Below are 20,933 nucleotides of genomic sequence, written 5' to 3' on the forward strand. Positions count from 1 at the left end.
TGGCACAAACACAGTGTTGACTAATTTGACAGATTTTTAGTAGATCTGTAATTTGACTTAATTACAATTTCATCTTTTTTTTTCACAATGATCAGCAACAGTCAAATCCAAGCTCTAGCAGTAGAAATAAATGTTTTATTGAGGTAACTACTTGAAATTTTTATTCATAATTCGATAACAAAATCAGCCCATCACTCCCACAAGATAAAACCATCTTAAGGAAAACACAATAAATTGCAGTGTTTATCATGATAAAGTATAATGGGGGTTAAAATGATCATAAGTTAACATTATATTTTGAGGTTCACCATGGTAGAATGCCTTTAATTCTGGTGTTGAGGATGTAGAGGAAGGTGAATTTCTGTGAGTTTGAGGCCAAGCCTTCTTCACAGAATGATTTCCAGGACAACTAGGACTGAAAACCCGTCTTGAAAAAACAAATAAACAAGCAAGATTATATTCTGTATTATGGTCCACACAATGCCAGCATATGTGTTTTTGGAAAACTTTCACCTGGATATATGGCTTAGAAAAGCAGTTAAGTCTCAAACTTTTGGCAACAAATCACACAATCATATCTGAAAAGCAAAATGTAAATGCTGAGTTCTGATTAGTCTTAAATATATGATGGTTAAATGAGATGTGTAAATCAGGGGAAACTGAATGACAGATATACAGAACTGTCCATATTTTAAAATGGTTGGGTAAATCTTAAATTTAAAATTGTAAAAATTAAATATATACAGTAGATCAGACCTCTGTGTCCAGTTTTGTTGATATTAAAGAGAATTTATTAATAATAACCCATATAGGGAACCAGAAATTGAAAGTAAAGTGAATCTGGCTTTCCAGCCATCCCCTGACTGTCATCTGTTACCCCAGTCTGTTCCCACCTCACAACATGGCTCTGCTCACTGGTAAAGTTAGCAGGAGCAGAGATACCAACACTATGGTACCCTGCCTCCCAGGATACTGAGTCTCACTTTAGCATTCCCGCTCAGGAAAGCTCAGGTGCTTCCCTCAACAGGACTCTGCAATTTTGAAAGACTAGAAAACAAAGAATTTCCCAGAACTTCATTAAATAATAAAAAATTTTTGTACCCCATAAGACTGCCTGCTGATACAATAATCCAAATCAGACCAAATCAAACTGAATTAGAAAAAGCCCAGGTTAATGGATAACAATGTTACCTGGTGGCTCTCCAGCCCCCAAGAAAGGAGCCAGGAAAGGAAGACTGGAAAATGATGTGTTTCTTCTCTGAGGTGAAATTTGAATACCCTGTGGGAGTGGTGTTGAGCATCTCTAGGGAGGGGTCATCATTTGGCTGGCTTTTTTGGAGGTAGAGTCTGTACTGAGGCAGCTCCAGGAGAGGGGGCTTGGGATGGAACTTCCACAGGGACATTCCAGACTCTTTGGTGATATGGATGCCAGGGGCTGTGGAGTGGCCTTTACCCCAACAAGTAACCACAGAAGAACACAGCTTTTCTACAACACTTTCTGTTCTTTTTATTTGTTTAATTTTTTTTCAGTTTACATACAATCCAAAATCCTCCTTCTTCCCCTTATCTTCTCTTCCTCACCTTCCCCATCCTATCCTCTACCGCTACTTAGAGTGGGTAAAGCCTCACTTAAGGAGTCAACAAAATCTGACATACCAAGTTGAGGCAGGACTAAACCCCTTGCCCATGTATCAAGACTGAGCAAGGTATCCCACCAAAGGAAATGAGCTTCAAAAAGCCAGTTCGTGTAGCAGGGAAAAGTCTTAGTCTCACTGCCAGTCCCCTTCACTCCAACAGATCAAGCCACATAGATGTCACCCACTTTCAGAAGGCTTAGTTTGGTCCCATGCAGGTTTTCCAGATATCAGCTCAGAGTCCGTATGCTCCCACTAGTTCAGGTCAGCTGTCTGTATGATTTTCCCCATCGTGATCTTGACCTCCTTTGCTCATATGATCCCTCCCCCTTCTCTTCAGCTGAACTCCAGGCGCTCAGTCCAGTGTTTGGCTGTGGATCACTGAATCTGCTTCCATCAGTTACTGGCTGCAGGTTCGATGATGATAATTAGGACAGTCACTCATCTGATTAAAGGGGAAATCCAGTTCAGGCACCCTCTCCACTATTACTAGAAGTCTTAGCTGGGGTCATCCTTGCCAATTTCTGGAAATTTCCATAGCACCATATTTCTCCCTAACCCCATAATGGCTCCCTCTATCAAGAAAACTCTTTCATTGCTCTCCCTTTCTGTCCCTTCCCCAACTCAGCCATCTGGAACACTTATGTTCCCATCCCCCATCCTCTCTCTTTTACCCCCTCTCAGTTTACCCAAGAGATCTTAACTATTTCCCCTTTTTGGGGTCCACCGTGTGGTCCCTCTTAGGGTCCTCCTTCTTTCCTAGTTTCTCTGGGGTTGTGGATTGCAGTCTGGTTATCCTTTGCTTTATATCTAATATCCACTATAAGTGAGTCCATACTGTGCTTGTCTTTCTGGTTCTGGGTTACCTCACTCAGGATATTTTTTTCTACTTCCATCCTTTTGCCTGCAAATTTCAAGATATCATTGTTTTTTTTACAGATGAGTAATACTCCAATGTGAAAATGTATCATCTTTTGTTTAACCATTCTTTGGTTGAGGCCATCTAGGTTGTTTCCAAGTGCTGGTTATTACAAATAATGCTGCTATGAACATAGCTGAGCTAATGTCCTCGTGCTATGAAAGGCAGAGAAAGAATTTCCAAATTAATGAAATCAGAAGTAGAAAGGAGAACATAACAACAGACACTGAGGAAATCCAGAGAATTATTAGGTCACACTTCAAAAGGCTGTATGCTGCAAAATTGGAAAACATGAAAGAAATGAACAATTTTCTGAATAGGTACCATGTACCAAAATTAAATCAAAACTAGACAATCTTTTTAAGTAGACCTATAACCCCCTAGGAAATAGAAGCAGTCATCAAAAGTCTCCCAAACAAACAAACAAACAAAAAACCCAAGGCCCGATGGTTTCAGTGCATAATTCTACCAGAATTTCAAAGAACAGCTGATGCCAATACTTCTCAAGTTGTTCCACACAATAGAAACAGAAGGAACATTGCCAAACTCTTTTTATGAGGCTACAGTTACCTTGATACCCAAGCCACACAAAGACATTACTAAGAAAGAAAATTGCAGACCAATCTCCCTCAAGAATATTGAGACAAAAATACTTAATAAAATAATGGCATTCCAAATCCAAGAACACATCAAAAGAATCATCCACCATGATCAAATAGGATTCATCATGGAGATGCAGGGATGGTTCAACACATGAAAATCTGTCAACATGATACATCATATAAATAAACTAAAAGAAAAAAAAAGATAATCTCATTAGATGCTGAAAAAGCCTTCAACAAAATCCAACACCCCTCCATGATAAAGGTCTCAGAGGGATCGGGGATACAAGGAACATACCTAGCAAAATAAAGACAATATACAGCAAAACAACATCCAACATTAAATAAAATTAAGAAAAATTCAAAGTGATTCTACTAAGATCAGTAACAAGACAAGGCTGTCCACTCTCTCCATATCCAGTACAGTACTCAAAGTTCTAGCTAGATCAATAAGACAACAAAAGGAGATCAAAGAGATACAAATTACTGTCACGTTCAGCCTCGACCAGCAAGGAAGGCGCAACACCGGAGTTTTTCTTGCAGCAGTTTATTCAGGACTTTTTACAGCAATCTTTCTCCTTCTCTCTTTCTTTCTCTCTCTCTCTCCCCTGGCAAACCTCTCCTAGCCCTTACAAAGTCATGGGCTGCCAACCCCGGATTGCCATGTGGGCACTGCCCATATGTCCACGCATATGCAAGCAGCTGACAATCATTGCGTGATCAGGCCTTAGTCATAATAGGAGTCAGGTGCGGCTCCACGCAGCTCTCTACAGTTCCCCCTTTTTGTTTTGTAAAGCAACAGGCAAGAGTAGAGGTCTGATCTCTACTAATGTTAAAAATGGAACATGTACTAATGTCTGTCCAGGTGTCATCCACTCAGAGAACACTAGACCTGTCTGGTGTCTTTTTACAGAGGTGGGAGTTAGACACCAACCCACATGCAATCAGACTTGCTCTTCTTGAGGTCGACTTCTCTGACCTCAAGTGCAGTGCACAAGCCTCGCATTCTGTGCTCAAATATAGATAACCAAGCTTGAGGGGACTGTCCTGCTTCAATGACCGTGAAGGCCTGAATGATCATAACTGCATTGCGATGCTGTGAAACCCTTATGTGACAAATGCATCATAGGCATACCAGGGAGGCAAGCACCATTAAGCCTGTTAGGGCTCCTATTCCTGCCCACTCCTTTAGATGATCCATGGCTGTAGTGATCCAGGAGGATAGTCCTTCTCCCAGGCTGGTATCCATGTATGTGGAATTTGCAGTCTCAATCACCACTCACAGCTTTTCCAGTTGTTTTTCGAATTCACCAGACCAATTACCTAAAAGATATCTAGACAATTCTTTAGACAAATTAGCTGCATGAGAAAATTGACACAGGTCATCCTGGAATTCCCCAAGAATGCCCCCTTTATTGTGTTCAGGGGCAGATTATATAGAGATAGCCACGCCCCAGCCAAACCCACCAGAAACCATTCTCCTGCCATCAGGAACTCCTGAAGGTCTCCTGGTCAGAGCAGCTGTGCTCCAGCTTGTCTCAGCTCCAGCACTTGTTGTTGCATTTGCTAATACTCTTAGCACTGCTGTGGCATCCGCCAGGCTAGGCACCGACTGGGCTGAGGCAATGTGCCTTCCACCACAGCCACCTAGCAAAGCTCTGCTCCAGCTGCCTTCTAGCCCCAGCTGCATTCGTTCTGGGTCCAAACTGGTGCATGGAGTGGAGCGGAACTCAGGAAGGCAGGCTTGCTGCTCTGCAACCACTGAAGGGGCCCCTCTTACACCATGTTTTAGGGAAATTGGGCGTTGTCAATCTGTCTGGCTACTTCCTGCTGAGCGGGGACGTTGCATTAATTTACTGCCATTTTCCAGTCAGGCTCAGACGCGGGTCACAGCAACAGGGGAGAGGCGGAGGCTCCACCTCCCCACTGAGCTGGAAGGTGGAGGCGTGGCCGGGAGGAGCGGCTGGCCCCAACCTTGTCGGGGGTGGGGGAGGTGGGGCGGATCCCGTCCCTCCCGATTGCCCCGGGCTGGGACAGGGGTCCAGGCCAAGAGGCTAGTCACAACCGTGCTACACTTCTGCACCCTGAGGCCTGCGCTGAAAGCGAGACTAGCGTTCTTGCCTGTCAGTCCTCAAGGCAGGTTCTGGGGTTTGCATGGGTTGCAGCCCCTCAGCGCTGGCTGCCTGGAGCCACTGGGTCTTGAAGCCTCAGCTCACACTCCATTGCAACATTTCAGGAGGTCTCAGAAATTCAAACCACATGAATATCGTACCAAGCTTGTCCCAGGATGACACATTAAGATTGCCAGAGATGGCAAACCAAGGGGCAATTGTGTCACATTCAACCAAAAACGTCTCCAATGTGCTCCATTTTATTTTAAAATTTTTTGAACGTAACAGCCAGAAAAATCAGGTGTGATGTTGAAGCGCCCATTTAAACAAATGTTAAATTCGTACAATTTCACTTTTAACTCGTCCACTCATGTCGTAGCTCTACTACCTTGCTCTCCCTTTTTCTATTGGTGAGAACAAAAACCCCACTTTTTGTCACGGATCCCCAGCCTTACCTGAGCATTTACCAGTGCACCCCCTGACTGCAGCAAGTTCTGGGCTCCATGGAGAGAGGTTTGGAGGTTCCCTGTATGGGCCACCACTTGTCGCGTTCAGCCTCGACCAGCAAGGAAGACGCAACACTGGAGCTCTTCTTGCAGCAGTTTATTCAGGACTTTATTCACAGCACTCTTTCTCCTTCTCCTTCTCTCTCTCTCTTCCCCCTCTCTCTTTCTCTTTCTCTCTCTCTAGGCAAACCTCTCCCAGCCCTTAAAAAGGCACGGGCTGCCAACCCCGGATTGCCAGGTGGGCACTGCCCATACGTCCACGCATATGCAAGCAGCTGACAAACATTGCGTGATCAGGCCTTAGCCATAATACGAGTCAGGAGCAGCTCCACGCAGCTCTCTACAAATTACAAAGGAAAAAGAACCCTTGTTCTTTCTACCTTCTTCACCACAATTAAAGCTGCCACTGTTTTCCAAATGCTGGAGAGGAAAGCTTGGCTGAGAAACGTGTTTGTTGCTAAGGCACAGATTGGTTATCTTCAGACTCCCTTATGTCTCTTGTGCCCATCAGCTCCACCTGCTTAGCAGCTGTGTTTTGGGGTATCTGCTGCCCTGTCTCTCCCTCAGCCCCATCCAACAGTGTCTTCCACGAAGCTCAGTGTCATAATCAAGCTTTCCAATGCATTCCCTACTCCCAATACACATTCTCACAAACACCTTTAAAGGCTCAACCCTGAGACCCATTGTCTAGTTCTACTTAGTACAAGAAGTTAAAAGGGAAATCAGGCCAAGAGCTAAATACTTTTATGCACAACGATTGAAAACAAAATTAAAAATTGTAAAGGATCTCTTTTCCTGCATTTGAGTGAAGTAGTGGAGGAAGATGGCCAATAGTGTATTTGTTGTTAATCTTCAAACTCAGTTGAGTGAAGTAGTGGAGGAAGATGGCCAATAGTGTATTTGTTGTTAATCTTCAAACTCAGTTGCTTTTAGTAGTAGACACGTGGCATTCTGCAAATCTGTCTCCCTCCCTTCCCGCACTTCCCCTTTATACACTTAAAATGTGGAACCCTGTTTGCATTTCAGTTATCTACTCAGGTTCATGTGAACACTTTTTGCTAAGCCCAACAGCACCGAAGACTGCATTTGTTTCCTATTTATAGTTTATTAGCATAATGAAATACATCTATTAGTTTTCAGTGCTTAAGATACAGTAAAAACAAAGTTTATTACAAAAAAATTAAACTTGTAGAAATCACAGAGTATGCGGTGCCTAATAACAGTAATTTCTGGAAATTATTAGCTACAAAGAGAAGTGCCTTGATCCATGCTGAGCAAATTCTACTTCATTCTAAAACATTATCTTTTATGTTTTCCATCGTCAACCAGCTTGTAGATGCCTTAAAGCAAAAGCATTCTGGCTTCCCTTTTACAATGATTTCCAAATAGGCTCTGTGAAGCCATAGGATGATCTTCCTTGTAGAAAGTGTTGTAATCTGTTTGCAATCCTGACTCTAAGCACGGGCAGCATGTTAGGAGACAACTCCCTTCTAGGCCTATTGCTTCCCTGTGTATCTTAGAAGCAGGTGCACACATGGCTGAGATTCCAGAGCATATCCTCAAGGTGTCCTGGAGGGCTTTATGAGGAGATAATATTCCACTGCACAGCAACTTCAAGGTTCAATCATCCATCGAAGTAGGCATAGTGTCTAGTCATAGGGCAAAAGCCGGCATGCATTTCTCTAGTATAGAGGCCAGGTTAACTATTCTTGGGGTTCTTCTGCTGTAAGGAAACTACTCTAGGTGAGGAGTGCCACATATTCCTCTCTGTGTTGTCCAGAGAGAGATGCAAAATGGAAGCTGGAACAACTGCAAATATTCATGTCGCTGATAGACATATGCATGTGTCAGCTTTCCATTGTTGTGTAATGACGCAAACTTACTTGAAATCTCAACTCTAGAGAGTAATGGTTCCAGAGGCTTTCATTCATGGTCAACTCTTCAGCTGCCTTTGGACCTGAGATGAGCCAGAGAATCATGGTGGGAAAAACAGGATAGAGGGTACTGTTTACTTCATGGTGGCCAGAAAGCAGATAGGAAGATTGGAGCCCCTCTGTACGGTTCAGGCATCTTCCCAAGTATCTAAGGAGGCTCTGTTGTCTATAACTGCTTGGTCTAGTGGTGCTGTCTGATTGGGACTTTACTCCTGGGATTTGGGGTACATTTTAATCTATGTGTCTCTCTTTCATCTCTGTCCCAGACACTGTGCATCCTGCCAGCATCCTTGAAGCTGATATGTTAACACATCAGCTTGAAAGCAGAATAAATGCAAGACCTTCAGAGTTTTTGACTCAGCACATTGGAAAGCAGTAAAATCTGGTAATGGCGAAACTCAGGAGTGAGTTTTATAGTACTGGACTCAGAAAGAGCTGAATTCCCACCATCAAAACAGCAAGAATTTCACTATGCTGGGAAGAAGGTGACTTTGCAGGGCTGCTCTGAGGAACTCTGAGCGTTGATTAACTCTGAGTACCTGTACCCACTGTCATTCAGCACCTAAACCCTAAAAATGTGACCCCTAAAGATGCTTATGTCTAATCCCTGAGAGCTGTGAATGTGCCATGTCAGCCTGACCAAGGGCACTCTACTAATGTGACCATGGACCAATCATCTGTATGTGGGTTTTTTATCTGATGTCATGGCTCTGACAATGTAGAACCTCCCCTAGCTATCTGTAGAGGAAAATAAGAGAAAAAAAAATCAACTTTGAAGATAGAGATTGAAGATGGAGATGAAGATGGAGAGAGGATACAACAAGCCAAGGATTGTGAGTGATCTCCAGAATTAGACAATCCAGGCACTAGTGGCAAATGCCTTTAATCCCAGCACTCAGAAAGCAGATGCAGATGGATCTCTGTGAGTTCGAGGCCAGCCTGGTATACAAGAGCTAGTTCTAGGACAGGCACCAAAGCTACAGAGAAACCCTGTCTTGAAAAAAAGAGACAGAAAAAAAAGAAAAGGAAAAGGCATAGACCCATGTCTCAGAGACTACATAAAGAAACAGCCTAGACAAGTATTTACTTTGTGGTAGTAAGATCTGTATCAGATTTCTAATTGATAAAACTTTAGTAAAATAAGTTTGTATTATTTTATGCCATTAATTTTGTGGTATTTTATCACCAATATTAAACTAATACAGTATCTTTATGAAGGTGTCACTGATTTGGTTTTCAGAAAATAAAAATGGAAGGCATCCATCACTCTTGGTGGTAAGGAAAGTAGTCATCCTTATTGGTGACTACTAAGGTAAGGCAGTGGATCACAGTGTCTAGCTCTTCCTTGAATGTTGAGCTTGTGAAAACATACCGAGTTTGAATGTAATTGGCCCCATAAGCTCATAGAGAGTGGCACTATTAGGAGGTGTGGCTTTGTTTCGGTAGTATGGTCCTGTTGGAGAAAGTGTGCCACTGTGGACATGGACTTCAAGATTTCCTATGCTCAGGATACTGCCTGTGTCAGTCTGAGTCCACTTCCTAATGCCTTCTGATCAAGATGTAGTTAGTACTATGCCTGCCTGCCGGCCACTGAACCTTTGAAACTGTACGCCACCACTTCCATTAATTTTTTTATGAGTTTCTGTGGTCATAGTGTCTCTTCACAGCAATAGAAACCCTAACTAAGACACTAAGCAATACTATTCTGGTTTTATTTCTGTTGTCATGTTACAGCACTCTAAACAAAAGCAACTTAGCGGAGAAAATGATTTGTTTGACTTGCCCTTCCAGTTATAGTCTATCACTGAGGGAATTCAAGGTAGGCACTTGGAAACCGTGGAAGAAAGCTCTTCCTGGTTTTACCTAGGGTCATGACTAGTTAGCCTTCTTGTTAAGTTCATGCTCACCTGCCTCAGGATGGTACTGCACACAGTGGGCAGGACAATTAGCAATATAGGCAATCCACAGCAGACATGCCCACAGGACATTTTGATTTAAGCAACTGACATGAATTCCTGTCATTTGAGACTCCTGGCTCAGGTAACACTAGGCTGTGTAAGGTTGGGAGTCAAAGCTATTTAAGACAAATACATTTATAATATGTATACCTTTAATTTTTATGTTGTGCATCAAATAATTTTATAGTGAAGCACTGCAAGAAGTCAGCATGCTGAGCTGACTGCATTAAGTAGGTCACTTGGAAAGGCCATCAGCATTTTAACTTTCTGAGCCTTTTGTTACTCAAGTTGTAAAAGGATGGTGGTGCTGTTCATGGCGGTCATGGTAACAATAGTGCTGAATGGAATGATGTTTATTTGAAGTCCATAGAAACTCAGAATTTCACTGAATTTAGAAAATGAGTTTTTAATATTTTATCAAGTTACACTATTCAAGTGGACTGTAAAGACTAAGAAAATGGCTAGGAACGTTTGGGTATGGGGAGACAGATACACATGAAAAGAAAACAGCAAGGTAAAGACAGAGGGAAAAAATTGTAATGGCACAGACAAAGCCAGAAAGTACCAGACATTACTGATGAGAGCAGAAGTTAGCTTAAGTTTCAAAATATGATCTTCTTCACTGTCGTCCTATCTTTGCCTCTTATGAATGGCTACCATATGGAAAGATACAAGAAAACTTATGAACAGAACAAAAACATGGTAATTTTTTATACAATTATTCAGTTTCAAGTCCAGTATGGTATTACAATAATTCATGAGAAAATTATTTCACCATATTGAGAGACAAAACATGACATCCAACAGAAAGACCCAGGCACAGCTCATATACCCAAGACTGGTGGGCATCCACAACCCATCTGACAGGAAGGCCCAAACACAGCTTAGTTTCCCAGAATTCGCAGTCATCCATAACTCATCTACAAAAACACAGTTTAAGTTCCCAGATTTGGTAGGAATCTGTAACTCACCCAATAGGAAAAGCCAGACTTAGCTTAGGTTTCCAGCTTTGGTGGGATTTCCTAATTATCTAGGAGTTATGTAACATGCTATGCTTAGCATGTTTAGACCACCCTCCAGAGGCATGACAGGTAGTTCTAACTGCCCAGTCTTGTACAGTAAATACCTCTCCACCCAATGAGAAGTCAACCAATAGGCTATACCTAGACCCAACCTGCCCTGACCATGGAATTCCGGGACTCTGTACATGATGGAGCTGTAAGGTCCCGTTGGGCGCAGGCAGTGAGTACAGGCTTAAAATCTAAACTCGGCAGATAGTTCTCTGCAAAGACCAGGAGTCCCTCACCTGGCAGAAGCTGCAGATACTGGTGATAAAGGCTTTGGAAAATTTTCAGAAATGTAATTAAAAATTCAGCAGCATAAAAAAAAACTCATTTCAAAACAAAGCAAAAGCAAAAGAAGACACAAAACCAAAACCAAAGAAGACATCATTTGTTTCTACATGCTAAAAGGAAGTTGAACTGATGTAACTGAATCCATTCTAACTTTATCTGTTTTTTAAATTATGCCGCAAAAGACTTATGCTGGAATTTCTTCTCAAGGAAACTCAAAATGTGGGAAAACGCCATTCATACACATAGATAAGAAAATTGCCTATATTTACCAAAATGAAGTTTACAAAGTACACACATTCCTGCTTCTTATTCCAAATACCTTGGTGTCTCTTTGTTCCCAATTGCATCTGAAACAGCACGTGCATAAATGGCGGAGAATCCTTCCTCTACTCAAAATTTAGCCCTCTTCTTATTAGGGAACTGGCTTGTTTAAGTAGTAATTTTTAGCTATCTCATTACCCACTTGAACACATATATTCTGCACATTCTGAACCACATCTATGACAGCCATATTTTCAGTTTCAAATGAGTGACTCTGTTAATACCTAGCAACCAAAAGTAAAAGAAAAAAAAAAAAAGACCAGCAAAAAGCAAATAGATGCAGACTCACAGCAATGTGCCCCCAAATCAACCTTTCAAACACCCCACAGAAATGACTGCCATAATTTATCTGAGAGAACAAACAAAAGTTAACACCATCTAGTTGGGACTTAATAACATTCATCAGAAACCAACTGGAGAAGCTCTGATGAGTCATCCAGCTGGAGATCCTAACAGACAATCCTCAGTTGAGCAATGTGTCCCCTTTGGTGAGGCTTTCAAGGAAAATAACAGACAGCAGCAGATAGAGATTTCATTAAATCATTAGGTACTTACAGTCAGATAACAGAAACTGACTGGGGAAACTGAGGCAGTCATTTAAAGGTGCTATTTCTAAGAGTTCAATATAGTTCAGGTCCTATTGTTCTCTCCATGGGTGAGTTTCTGTAGGCATTTTTATATTTTGCAATAATTAATAGTAGAATTATTATTTTATATTTACCTAAGTTACATGCTCGCATACAGACACACATATGTATGTACACACACATACAAACACACATGTATTTAAATAAGTTGGGGGTGATAATGCCCCTCCCAGGATCCAAAGACTGCCTGAAGAATCCTCCAGAATGCTTAAATAATATAGCCTGTTGTCATTGTCCTTAATAAGCTTCCAGAAGCTGAAAGTAAGTCCCCATTGCTGAAGACACTACCTGTTAAGTTTTTTCTGGACTAACAAACTTCTTCGCCAATGCAATAATCCAAATTAGACCAGGAGGCAGAAGGTCTTCTTGGAGGAGCTATAGGATGCTATAGGACCTGTCATGTCTCTGTGTTAGAAGCTCTTTTGTAAAATGCTGTACTCTCAGATCTTTAAAGGCACTTGAGAATTGGGTACCATTATCTGTTAATTATATTTAAATTAGACATATAGGTTAAATTTAGACCTGTATTTTACCCAATAGTTACAGTTAACCAAATGCTAGTAAATGTAAGATTAAAAGGAATATTTTAATAAGTCAAAGAATACTAGTACACATGGGTACTCTTACCCAAGATGGTGGTGAGGTCAAAATGGTGGCTACCCACGTGTTTGTATTTTTCCAGAGCTGTTGCAATTTGGAGTTATAAGTTTTACAGATCTTAAAACACTCACATATGCACACAGTGAAATAAGACAAGCATACCATGGAAACAAACACACACACACACACACACACACAGACATAAAAGTATAGTGTGATCACATTATTTTAACAGGCAAGTAAAAACTTTTTTAGGAACTGTGTCAGCTGACCAATTTAAAAATCCTCTTGTAGGTAGGTGGCAGCAACCGGGGAAGAGCATAGGTGGTGTTATTCTTTTTTAAAAAATGCTGCAAGATCCCAGGTGGCAGTAGGCAGCAAAAATGCTGTAGGTCCCAAATGGTGGTGGTGGGCCATTTGGTGGCAGGCAGTGGGCTCTGGGAGCAGCCAGTCCCAGGCAGAGACGGCTGCTGGTCTCAGAGCAGTGGTGGCCGGCCATGTGGCAGCAGGCAGTGGGAACCAGGCAGAAATGGCTGCTGGTCCCAGGCAGGGAGACACATGGCGGGCAGGCAGAAGACAGAAACATGGATAGACACGACATGCAGGGCGAGGTTGAATGTTTATTCAGGGGGTTATGGAGGAGGAAGGGTGAAGGGGGGGACAGAGAGAGAGGGAGAGAGAGAGAGAGAGAGAGAGAGAGAGAGAGAGAGAGAGAGAGAGGGAGGGAGGGAGGGAGGGAGAGAGAGACAGAGAGAGAGAGAGAGAGAGAGAGAGAGAGAGAGAGAGAGAGAGAGAGAGAGAGAGAGAGAGAAGAGGAGAAAGAGACAGAGAAGGAGGGAAGCAGAGAAGTGGGGAGAGAGGCAGAAGAGAAGCTGCCTCTCCGGGAGGAAGATGGAAAAAGAGATCGAGCTCAGGCCAGAAGCTGAAGATCAGCCTGCCTCAGCGGATTGGGAGGGGAATGGGTGTGGCTTGTCTCTTAAAGGGACCAAAATTATAACAGGTGGTCCCATTAAGGACCAGATTTGCAGACGTTGTAAAAGGGAACAGAAACATAAGGACAGAACATCTATACAGTTTTAGAGCGGAAGGACAGGGAGAAAACAGATCCGGATCCATAGTAGAGAGTCCCAGCCTGACAAGATTATTGCCAGAAATGGAGACAAACAATAAACAGCTAGAGAAACAGGGAAGGGAGCAGGGGAGGGGAGTGGGAGCCCAAGCACAGCAACCAGAAAACTATGGGCCTGTGGAGCCTTGTTTGTTTATGTTAGGTGTTAGATAACCCCAATTTAAAAGGATTTTTGTAAAAAGCAGCCCAAAGGCATTTGGAGATCAGGCTTCGAATTGTAAATGTCCATTTTTACAAGTCTATGCCAAGTCTCAAGACTCAATGCCTCCACTGTGAAAAGACTCTTAAGTCAAAAACAGAGGAGCCTGAGAAACACAGTGGGCAGCCAACTCCACCCCATGCAATCCCACCTCAGCTAGGACTGCCTCTGCACTGGTGAGGTTGGGAATTTTGCACGGACTGTGGCTTAAACAGACTACCTACATATGCCAAATATAAATGTAAACGGAACCTGGACCCTAGAGGCATGTACCCAGATGAAGCCGATATTAGCCTGGCAGAGAGCATGGGTGAGAAGGGCATCTTCCAACACATAGCTCTGGGCCAGTGGGAAAAACAGCTCCCCGTGGGACTTCTAAATGTTAAGTATTTTTAGACTGACAAGCCTCTCCAATGCAGCAATCCAAATTAGACTAAATTAGAAGAAACCCAGATTTAATAGATGCCAGCTCTCCCGTGTGGCTCCCGGGAAAATACGGAGAGGGGAAAGGAGAACCAGAATGACCACTGGAGAGGAAAAAAGGAAGACCATGTGTTCATTCTCGGTGGGGGGGACTGCGGGGAGGGGGGCAGTACAAATAGCCTGTGGGAGTGGTCTGGACCCTCCCTGGGAGGGGTCACTGTTGGGCGGGCTGTGTTGGAGGTACAGTCCAGACTGCGGCCACTCCCAGGGGAGGGGGCTTGTAACTTTCCACCAAACATTTTAGACTCCTTGTATATGTGGATGCAGGGGGCGGGGGTGAGGCCCCCAACTAAACATTCCAGACTCTTTGTATAAAGGGGTGTTAGGGAGCTGAGGTAATGCTTTTAACCAAACACTACCTACTTTGGACATAGAAATAAGAGGTTGCAGTGGAACTGAACCAAAAACTCTTCCCTGAGGATTATCTTTCATGCTATTAAAAGGTGATATACAAACTACTAAGGCAAAACTCCATCACTAGTCCTACCCAGCTGTGACACTTATGGAACACAAAAATAGCCTGCATGGCAAGCTATTCCTAAAGGTGCAATAGGGAGACCTACATCTTGGTGGTAACCAGCGCCTGTCTATTTGCACTCAAGGTTTATTGGGCAGAAGGGAAATTATCCCTGGTACTGTAATCTAGCCAAACTATATGTGGCTATTTAGCATTGGCCTTAGAGGAGGCCCATGCATAATTCCTAACCATATTCTAAATACTTATCCTTATGCCTACAAATAAATATAACTCTCACCCCTTATCAAAGAAACTTCTTTTTGTAGCTGATGAAGACTATTACAGAATTCTACAACTGTTCAAAATGCAGAGAATCACTGACATTGGGATCCCCAGCCCCAACTGGGGATCACAACGCAGCTCCTGTGCCCAAGGTTGAGGGGAGTCATAGAAAATGTGACTAAGATTATAAAAGGCAAATTCCCAAAAAGTCTGCTGTGAGTTCGTGTTTCCTAGAAATGAGAGGGAAAGTTCACCAATGACACTGTAACAACATGGCTGCCTAAACAAGACACAAGCAATTCAAACAACAGTTTTCATCCCAGTAGAGATGGAGGCGAGTACAGAAGGCCCCAACCCTAAATGAGCTACAGGCAATTGATTACTCCTGAAAGAGGGAGATTTAGCCTTCCCCAGGAATGAACCCCAATATGGAGTGATAAGCCCTAGAGACATAAGCATGCAGGCAAATACTAATTGGACTTAGTAAGTTGTACATGTATGTATGTATATATATCACAACAATGGTTAAAGAAGAGGAAGCTGCAAATTTGGGAGGGGGTTCAGACATGAGATATGTAGGAGGGAGGGTAGAGAAGGGAGAAATTATGAAATACTTTAATTAAAATTGGTTAAGATAGTTTATGTTTAGTTGTTTTCAGGGAAACAAAGTTTTCACATCCTAAGTTGCTTGTTAAAGAATTGAGGGACAACCTGACCTAGGACAGCTGTATTGAGCACCATTCAAAGTATTCAACAGTGCAGCTCCCAGGTCCAGTTTTTGTCAGCAGCCTCAGCATCATCTCGGGAATGAACAACAAGTGAAGACTCTCAGAATCCCTTCATGTCCTACTAGAATCTACTCATTCGGTAAAGCTGAGAAAACCACAAACGAGACACTTGACATTGTTTAGATGAAAAAATGCCATCTAATATTGATGGATACTTTTCACACCTTTAAGTGTTTCTGCTTATAGAAACCAGGACGATTCTGTTAAAAATAAACTTGTAAACTGTGCTCTACATTTAGAGCAATGCTCAGAATGAGCCCATATTCTTCAAGGATGTCTTTCTCTCTCCCTTTCTTGGAGGCTCTAGGACCTTCCCAGCTCTCTCAGGATTCTTTCCCCTGAAGACCTTAGCCTGCTCTGGTCTACTTTTCCATCCAAATATGCTTTTATCACAGTCCTCTTTAAAAGTTTTTGCTTCCCTGGAGTCTGCATCACGATCTTTGAATTCTGTAATCTCTGTTACAATATCATAAGGATTAAGTCTCCCTACGTAATAGAATAGAACATCATCTTCCTTAGTGTCCATGGCTTATATATGGTCTGACTCCAAAGGCTCATGTTGGAAGCTTGCTCCCCAGAGTGGTGAGGTTTGGAAATGGTATAACCCTTAAGAGGTAGGCTTGGTAGAAAATGATTTAGTCTTCAGGAATAACCTCAGATGAGATCATGCCTAGTCTATGGCTTCCTGTCTTTCCATATCTGTTTTCCTCTTATTCTGCAATATGGTAGCAGTGGCTACTTTGTGACTTAGATAAGGCAGTCATCACTAAAGCTGCCAATTTCTCACATTTTCTTGACTCTCAAGAGGTAACCATCAAATATACTTTCTATTACAAAATACTTTGTTCCATGTATTTTATCATAGCAATAGAAAATACTAAAATCTTATTACTAAGATAATATTACTAGTAATTGCTACTTATGTTAGTAATTACTAATATAACATTACGGTATCATGGAGAAGTGTCTATGTTATCCTGTTATGTAGAGTAGTACTTATTTCCACACATTCACCCAGTTTCTTCAATTGAGTCTCTAAGTATCTCTTCAGAAGGCTTTCTTCAACACCCTCATGGGAAATAGCCATTCTACTCCTTCCGGATACTGGTCCATATATGACTCCTCTGCAGGTACTCCTTCCAAATATGAACTTTTAATTTTCATAAAGAAATAACTCAATAGGTAGATCTTAGGCAAATGATATTTAGATAGATGATAAATGCTTAGCTATATGGATTAATGATAGGTGATACATAGATACATTTTTGGTTGGCTTTTCTTTTAGTATAGGGAGGAATTACTGTCTAAATCTATAAAATATCTATACATCCCCGTACTTATGACATATGTAATTTTTACAAAATATCATGGAGACAATGACTATTATATAAAGGCTATCGTGAGAAACCAGAAACATATTTAAGAAAAAATAAGAACAGGTTAGTTTATTTTAAGAGTATTAACAGATTTTCAAAATATAAAACTGCCAATGTTTTTTAACACTTATTATAAATAGCATGCTTAATTTAAATAAGCTTATATCTCATTTCCAACAGCACAATAGATTTGTCTTATTTATTTTCATTTTTAATATGGCTATCACTTTAAGCATTAATAATTACATTTTAGGGTCACATTGCTGGAGAAATTTCACACACACACACACACAGAGGGTGGGGAGAAGAGAGAGAGTTTCCACATGACTTATTTCATCATAGATGACAAACATACAAGGTTCTACAATTTTGTGCCTTGTATAGAACTCAATATATTAACTGCACATCCAGTAATACCTGGCCTCCCAAGCAGTTTTTTATTTGTAACTTTTTTTCCCATCGTACTGTTAGAAATCATGAGCACTAAGCACTAACAAACAATGCCTTCCACCAACCACCTCAAGTCTGCCTTCACACAGTCAATCACGAACTGGGTGCCCCTATTTGTAACTTTTAAAAACAAAATTCATTGATATCATTCACACTCTTTCTTCAACAAAATGAAGCTTCTTTGATGAGGTTTGGGTACTACTTATCTGTGGGTATAAGGAATAGAACAGAATACAGTTGGAAATTATATTAGTTCAGTAAAGTTCAGGAAGTTCTCTCAGATCCACGCCCTCAATAGCCACCCATAATTAGTTATATATTTCACACATAGCGTGTACTTGAGTTGCCATGGATGAGTCCATCAGGTATATAAAGATCAGATTTCAGAAAGGATTGTTAGTCAACAGTGGTTACAGCTAGCTAGTTAACATTAGATAAATATGAAATAATATGCTATCTTAAGGTTTCTACAGGCATACTTAGTGTTATTTATCCTTCCATATCCCCTCTCCATCTGAATTGATTCCCCTCCTCTCCCTAGCTGAAACCACCCCACAGTGTTTTCCCAGTTCTCCATATCTCCGTATCTCCTGTATCCTGCTGTTCCTCCCTAGCACTTTTTCCCACTGCTGTAATCCTTTTTTATGTTCCTTTTTCTATGATTGCTCCTGGTTGCATGGCCATATTTCTGAAGATTTGGTGCTGGGATCCACAAAAGAGAGAGAACATTTGGGGTCTATTTTCCTGGGTCTGATTTACCTCACTCCAAAGAATATTTTCTGCTTCTATCCATTTACCTGCAAATTTCATAATTTCATTTTTCTTTGTATCTTAATAATATTCCCTTAAGTATAAATACCATTTTCATTACCTGTTTATTTGTTGAAAAGACATTCATGTTCTACTTCCTAGCAGTTTAGAATAGAGCAGCTCTGCATAGAACTGAGCAAGTTTCTGTGGAGTTAGGTGTCAAGTCCTTTGAGCATATGCCAAGGAGTGATTTAGCTGGGTCACACAGTAGATTTAGATTAGCTTTCTGAGAATTCTTTGCTTTGTCACACAGGCATATTAAAATAGAAACTTTTCCTAAGGCAGAAAAAAAAGTTGCTTCAGTGGACTTGGGCTTCCATCCCTAACCAAGGGAGCTCTATCTAATTGGCAATTACGCACAAAGGTATATACATCACACTTTAGGCTAGGCTGCATGCTCAGCAGTACATGGCCAACAGAAAATAAGTTCAGTGTTATTTTTGTAGATTTTTTTTTGTCTTCATACTGCTTTTCTGGGGGTTTTAAAAAAATGCTTTTTTTTTTGCTTTTATATTATGGTTTCCTATTTTGTGTCTTATGGGTTTTGTTTTTGTGTGTGTGTTTTCTTGTGCTTTTTCCTTGTTTCCTCTTTCTTTTTAAACATTTTACCTTCTTTGTTTTAAATATGCCTATTTCCTAAAGAGAGAGAAAGAAGGCATGGTGTAGGGTGAAGGGGATGTGAAGAGAATCTGTGAGGAAATGAGGGAAGGGAAACCGTGATCAGAACATGTTGGATGAAAAAATTTCTATTTTAAAAAGTGGAAAAAATATTGTTTCACTCACCCTGAAAAACAGTGCATGAAAGAAGCACAAAAAAAAAATGGCCTCATTACTAAAGGGAAACAGTTTAAGTGACTTGTTGACTAAGAAGGGGAGAAAAGGTAAAGAAAAATGTATACACCAAGTTTTATTTGGGGATATTTAAGGTTTGTTGTGCCCATTTAACCAAATGAGAAGAAGAACTGAGTTTTAGGAAAGCAATGAACAGACAGAAAAGAACAACTTTGTAAAGAAGATGATAACATAATAGAGACGTAAGAAAATAATTAGAATAGAAACCTGGTGCAGAGATCTGTGGTTGGAGAGTTCCCAGTTGCAGAGGTTTATCACGAGAATGCCCTGTAGGCTTTGTCCCTGTGGCTATAGTGAAGAGTGCAAGAAGCACATGGAGACGGTGCTTGTAAACTCAGCAACCTTTAAGCATGAGTGATGTGTAAATGTTCATTCAGTGATGACGCACAGATTTGAGCTTCTTTCTTCAAGAGTTAAGTCATCGGCCAGGTTCCACACACCCCCCAACTGGCAGGACAGTATCCTGACTCCATAATGCTACAGTTGGTGATGATTTGAGTGACTATCCTCACTTGGGATGACTATAAATGGAGATATCTTATAGTTCCTCTTCCATGCCAGTGACTCCTTGTGGTGCCTCGCAGCTCCCTTATGAACTCCTGTGCTCTCAGTATATGTCATGCATGCTCAGTGCTGGAGGAGACTGCAGTAGATAGATGCTCTTTGGGTGTCCTGAAGTACAGTACAGCACAGGCTTGCCCTCATCTCCAAACACAAGACAGCACAGTTTTGCTCATATCCTCGGCCATAGGATAGCTCACTCTTACCTACATTGTCAATGATAGGACAGCTCAGTCTTGTCCACATCCTCGGTAATATGATTCTTCCAACTGTGGATCAGAAAAAGATCTCAGTGTCTATATTAACAATCTTCCTTCACTCAATTTTAGTGACACACTAGTCATCCTGTAGAATTTGAGGCTCAGTGACATTAGCTGAGGGCGGAAAGTCATAGCCTATTATTTGCAGCCTATTTCTGATTTTCTTTGAGCAGATAGAATTATTTTGGCTTTTTCCTCTGTGGATTGAAAGGAGTTAGGCCCTAATGCAAATGGGTTTAATGACCATATTTTAAAATAAAATCCGGGGCAAGTTCCACAGCACTAATTATTGGTGAATCTCTTTGCAATTAGTGATTTAATGTTTTCTCTTTCAGTTCTAGATCTTTGAAAAAAAATTCTAGCAATTAGAGATCTCTTCATTCAATAGCCTGTTAAATAATTATAAACTACTATGCTCCCTATAACTTTTTATAGTTCTAAAGTCCAAATGTCTAATTACAGTTGACCTAGAATAAATCTAAGTTGTTTTGTAAACTGGCATCAGCTGTTACTAGAATAGGGGTTTATAGAAGCAATTATAAGATTTGCTTTGTGACTCATGTCTTTTGATATCCAATTCTGAAGCTGTGATGGGCAATAGAAAACATGAATAGTAATGACAAGACAGGTGGGATAAATATGTTTATAGATTACTAAAAGTATGACACTCTTATTTATGGTTAGGTTATATACTACTCT

This window comes from Microtus pennsylvanicus, chromosome 8 (assembly GCF_037038515.1).
Source record: "Microtus pennsylvanicus isolate mMicPen1 chromosome 8, mMicPen1.hap1, whole genome shotgun sequence".
NCBI classification, from domain to species: domain Eukaryota; kingdom Metazoa; phylum Chordata; class Mammalia; order Rodentia; family Cricetidae; genus Microtus; species Microtus pennsylvanicus.